The sequence below is a fragment of the Coenobita brevimanus genome, chromosome 18 (genome assembly GCF_032717465.1).
Source record: "Coenobita brevimanus isolate Jiangsu-jjx chromosome 18, ASM3271746v2, whole genome shotgun sequence".
NCBI lineage: Eukaryota > Metazoa > Arthropoda > Malacostraca > Decapoda > Coenobitidae > Coenobita > Coenobita brevimanus.
The window spans coordinates 22259211-22265239 of record NC_136971.1 but is presented as its reverse complement, the minus strand read 5'-3'; the positions used below and the strand labels follow the sequence as shown (position 1 = coordinate 22265239).

Sequence of the window (6029 nt, the reverse complement as noted above, 5' to 3'; positions counted from 1 at the left end):
GCTTTCAACACTAGTCAGTGATACTGGTCCGTAGTTGATTGGATTTTGTCTATTTCTTTTCTTGAGTAATGGGACAATATTTGCTTTTTTCCAAATATCAGGTAGTTTACCTTGACTCAAGGATTTCTTGAAAATTAAAAATAATGGTTTACTTAACCCTTTTGTACATTCTCGTAGTACCCAACATGAAATTTCATCAGGACCACTTGCTTTTCCTCTGTCTAATCTACTTAACTCCTCCTGTATTACTTTTTCTGCTATTTGTATATCTGGTAGTATGTGTGGACATGCATGTTGCACATAGTCCCTCTCAAAAATTTTTTCTTCTGTAAAAACTAATTGGATATTCTTATTTAGTTCTTCACAAATATCTTTCTCTTGTGTATAAGTGATTCCCTCGTCTGTAATTGATTGTATTATATCTTTTACTTTGGTTTTGCTTTTGATATAGCTGTAAAACAGCTTTGGTTGATCACTACTTTTATTTATTATATCCTCGTCAAACTGTTTCTGGGCTTCCCTCCTTATTCTTGTATAATCGTTTCTTGCCTGTTTGTAATTATTAGACGCCCTTTCACTATTATGTCTTCTGTATCTGTTCCACAGCAAATCTCTTCTTTCTTTTGATTTTTTACATTCTGTATTGAACCATTTCTGTATTTTCTTATATGCTTCTTTGTGCTGTGGGATGTACTTCTGGACTACTATTTCATAAGATTCACAGAATTTTTTATATACAGCATTTAAATCTTGTCTTCTAAGCTCATTTTCCCAATCAACTTCTAAGAAATACTTCTTTAGGTCTTGATAATTTCCCTTTTTATAGTTTAGGCTCTTTTTGTAACTGTTATTGCTGTTTACTATGTCATATGCTATCCTGAAGTTATAATTTAGTACTGCATGATCGCTTTTCCCGAGTGGAGGGTGATATATTAAATTGTAAATATCATTTTCTTGCCTAGTAAATATTAGATCTAGCACTGAAGGTACATCAAGTCCTCTTTTTCTGGTGGTTTCCTTCACATGTTGCGTTAGGAAGAACTCTTGTACGAGATCCAGGAGCTTTTGGTCCCAACAGCTTTCTTGGCTAATTATATTTAGAGTATGGACCGAACTGTATAAGAAAAAAAAAAAAACGTGCTGCGTATAGAAGACTACTATACACCAAACTACCATAAACAGAACACTTATTAGGAACGGCCATACCACGTTGAGTACACCGCTTCCCGTCCGATCAGAGAAGTTAAGCAACGTTGGGTCTGGTTAGTACTTGGATGGGTGTCCGCCTGGGAACACCAGATGCTGTTGGCATCCTTACGTGTCAAGTGAGGTTGGTGGAGGATTAGTGTCCCTCCCTGTAAAACAATTACCTCTAAGCCCTTGGCCACCCCGTTTGGGATACATGGCGTCTGGCAGTGAATGAATGAATGAATGAAATCATGTCTTCTAAGCTCATTTTCCCAATCAACTACTAAGAAATACTTCTTTAATTCTTGATAATTTCCCTTTTTATAGTTTAGGCTCTTTTTGTAACTGTCATTGCTGTTTACTATGTCATATGCTATCCTGAAGTTATAATTTAGTACTGCATGATCGCTTTTCCCGAGTGGAGGGTGATATATTAAACTGTCAATATCATTTTCTTGCCTAGTAAATATTAGATCTAGCACTGAAGGTACATCAAGTCCTCTTTTTCTGGTGGTTTCCCTCACATGTTGCGTTAGGAAGAACTCTTGTACGAGATCCAGGAGCTTTTGGTCCTAACAGCTTTCTTGGCTAATTATATCTAGAGTATTCCAATTTATATTTGTGTTGAAATCCCCAGTTAGTATAATTCTTTCTGATTTCTCTTCCATTTTATGTAGTAATGATCTTAAACTCTGAATTGTACTCTCTGCCAGGTCCTCATATTCATCTCTTTCCCATGTGTTTGATCTGGGTGGCATGTACAAATTGGCTACAATTACTTTACCTTCAGATGTGTTGATCTCTACTGCAATCAGTTCTACTTGTGATGGTATATCTAGTTTTATTTCATCGACTTTTAGAATTTTCTTAGTTAATATTATAATTCCTCCTCCTTTTTTTAAATTTCTGTCTCTTCTTCATATATTGTATTCCTCTAAGTTTAGTATGTCATTGGATATCCTTGGTGTTAATTTTGTTTCAGTTAGGCATATTATTTGTGGTTCATTTTCTCTAACATAATCATTTATCTCTAGTAATTTAGATACCATTCCATCCACAGTACATCAACTTTATCATCTTGTTTATATACTTGTCATGACATGGTTCTACTACCTTCCTCCTTTTTATTCCATCCTGTTTGTGTACCACTTTCGTACCTGTAATCCTATTACTTTGTAAAAAAAAAAATTTCTTCTCCTCTTCTGATCTTCCCTCATTTTTTGTTTTTGCTTCCTCCCTTTTCTCTTTTCAGTGTGTCTGTGTGTGCGTGTGTGTGTGTGTGTGTGTGTGTGTGTGTGTGTGTGAGAGAGAGAGAGAGAGATAGATAGAGAGAGAGAGAGAGAGAGAGAGAGAGAGAGAGTTAAAAGACAGGGAGCGACAGGCGGAGAGGGAGAGGAAGTGGAAAAATGAGATATGAGAGGACAGTTACGGAGAATATAAGAAGGGAAGAAACAAGGAGAGAACAACAAGAGCTAAGAAAAGAGACAGAGAGTGAGAAGATGAGACAGTGAGAGGCGAAATGAGATACAAGCAGTGTGTAAGGGAATGAGAAAAGGGAGATGTGCATAGAAAGGCCGGGAGAGAGGTAAATAGAGACAAAAGGGGAGACAGCTGAGAGAAAATGGGAAAGGAGCAAACATAGAAATGTGGATGAGAAAAGGAGAAAGTGGGAAAGACAGCTACGGAACGGAATACTGAAGACCATAATGAGAACAATTAGAAAAGCAGGCAAGCCAACAGGGAGGAGGAAGAAAGTATGTTATTCTGGCAAGGATGCATCAAAAGAACAAAGCAGGATAAGATGAAAACATTGAGGCTGAGTAGAACGAATGTAATATTCAAGTAAATAGGAGAGAGAAAAAAAGAGAAATTAGAGAAATTTGCAGAGAGAAAGTAGAGATTAAGGATGGGAAGAAAATAAGTTAATTTGGGGGGCAAGAAAGAGGAGAGGGATGTTAAGAAGGGAAAACAAGGGGAGGGAGGGAAAGACAGTGGGAAGAGCGGAATGAAAGAAGAGATTTCGGGTGACAAAGAGAGATGGAGAGGGGAGAAAGAAAAAGAGTATGCAGTTATTACTGAGGGAAGAAAGCAGTGAAGGAAATGGATTTACTACAAGTAACGATATACGGGGAGAGTAATGGAGAGAAAAAAAAGGTAAGACAAGTGACAGATGAAAAAAGTAAGACAAAGTTGTGTCACGGGGAGGGAGAAAGAAAAGATGAGTGAGGTAAGGAGACAGTGACAGAGGGGAAGAGAGACCAAGGAAAGGAAAGAGAGAGGGAGGAAGGTAGGGACTAAGCAGATAGCTATAAAGAAAAGGGAAGGAGGGAAAAGGAAACTGGGGATGAGACAAAGGATCCAGAGAGAAAGAGAGAGAGAGAGAGAGAGAGAGAGGGAGAGAGAGAGGTGGCAGTACACAGATAGGCACAGACAGATAGGTCGACAATTATTCAGAAAGTGTGTGTGTGTGTGTGTGTGTGTGTGTGTGTGTGTGTGTGTGTGTGTGTGTGTGTGTGTGTGTGTGTGTGTGCTCTCGTCCCTGTGTCACTCCTATAACGTTCCATTTTTTCACCTGTGTGTTTTCTTCCTCTTTGCTTCAGTTTCTTCTCTCAGTCACTTTTTATTTTCAGTATTTCTCCTAATTGTTCTTAATATTCCAAGTCTCTCTCTCTCTCTCTCTCTCTCTCTCTCTCTCTCTCTCTCTCTCTCTCTCTCTCTCTCTCTCTCTCAGTATTCCCTTTTACCCCCCCTTTCCTTCTAACTCTTCTTTCCACCTCTCTTTCTCTTCCATTTCTTCCATCATTTTACTCTCTCTCTCTCTCTCTCTCTCTCTCTCTCTCCCACCCACCTCAGGAATAAAAAGATAGTTCTCACGGTCTAAATCTCCTTAATGCGGCCACTTCCTGAGTTGCTGTGGAATTTTAGTCGCTTGAAAAAGAAATACGTCGACTTAAAGAGTTGAGGAGACTAAAGTACCCTTCGCCTGAGGGCTGTGGGACATTTTCAGCAGAAACTCGTAGACTCCAGGTCAGCTTATTGAAATGTTTAAAATCTGAATGGGTTTCACAATCATTACATAGAAAGTTGCTTACTCTTAACACGGACTCGGCACACAACCATGGTTGGAAGCTGTAAATGAAAACCAGCAGAATTACATGAAAACTTTTTCACATACAAGACTTGCTCCACATGGAACTGACTCAACATGGACGTTGTTAACACTACAGGAGAGAAGTTTAGGGATTCATGAGGATCTTACACTAGAATAAATGTGAATTGGATATGCATTCCCAGGCAAACAAAAAGTATCTCTATGGTATGGGCTGCATAGTCGTTAAGATCCTTACTTTTCCTTTTAACTCCTCTCTTTTTCTGTCTGTGTGTGTCTCTGTGTGTGTTTGAAAAAGAGGTGTCTACTAACGCAACATTTAATCATAGCAGATTCCTCTCTCTCTCTCTCTCTCTCTCTCTCTCTCTCTCTCTCTCTCTCTCTCTCTCTCTCTCTCTCTCAGTGTAGTAAACCTTTTCCTAAATTGTTTTTTTGATGTATACTGTACTATTCCTTTATTACTTGTTCAGACTACACATAATTAGAGAGGTTGAAGTACGGAAACCCCCTAACTGGCTGTGAGTGAGAGTATGGATGGCACCGGGTGGGGTTATGGGGTAGGAGAGAAAAGTGGGTGGGTTGGGTGGGAGTGTGGGACTATGAGGAAGAGAGAAGGAGGGGATACCCCTTCATCGAGCAGTGGTACAAACGCCTTAGTCCAGGGAAAAGGAAACGAACTTATTGCTACATCTGTACTTATGATAGTAAGGTTTGAGGTTTCACTCCCGACCGGGATGATCTGGGAGACAGATGGGACTGCCATTTACAGGATAACGATGATGCTCAGCTATGACGTGCAATTAACTGGCACGGTGAAGTAAACTACACCCCTGTCACACCTAATGCTACCCTACTGCCCACAGACATAGAACTTAAGGAATATTTTGATCATGTCTATAACCCTCCAGATATACATAAATGCAGTGTCAATTCTTCGCAAAATAACTTTAACATGCTAGTGTTAGACGACCCTATAACTCTGCAAGAGGTCTCAGATAAAATCAAACTATAGAAATGCAACAAAGCAAGTATAACACCCAGAGTGTTAAGATTACTACCAGCTTCCTTGGTTTTAATGTTAATGGCAGTTTTTAACACTATAGTTATGTGCGCCACCTGTCTATCGTCGTGGGTAACGGCAATTGTTTCTACCATATTTAAGCGTGGCTCACTAGCATTAGCATCAATTTACAGAGGCATCGATGTCATCAGTTGCTTCGCTAAATTATATGGTATGGTTCTATGTTCCAGGCTGCAAATATAGTTTTGCCCCTATTGTGAGCATGCAGGCAGTCTGAGGGAGTATGTCTAAACCATCCAGTATCCTTGTGGCTACTGTTTGATGTGGCAAGAGGGAAGAAATTCAAGTTAAATATTACCTTCACTGATTTTTGTCCAAGCATATAATTGAGTGCCACGTGACATAATGTTACATATTTTAAAACGATTAGGATGCGGTGCTACAATGCTGTTGACAGTAGCTGACATGTACAAGATAACCCTCAGTGTTGTGGGTACGGCGAGAATTACGACTACGACTGGTGTTCGCTAGGGATCTCCAACACCATGTTTATTGTTTACTGTTTTTGTAAAGAATATGATCGAACTGATCAAACAAAACTGTGGGGCAGACGGCTTCCTAGCATGGTTGCACGTCCTCGTTTTTGTGGATGATACGATGCGCTTGTCAGCAAACAGAGAGGGTGTAATACATGAAATCAGCCTTTTAAAC

General features: G+C 39.5%; 1 pseudogene; it reads left to right on the top strand.

Annotated features, from left to right (window-relative positions):
- The first annotated feature begins 1192 nt into the window (after nucleotides 1-1192).
- LOC145391566 (5S ribosomal RNA) lies at nucleotides 1193-1311 on the top strand (annotated as a pseudogene).
- Nucleotides 1312-6029: the final 4718 nt, after the last annotated feature.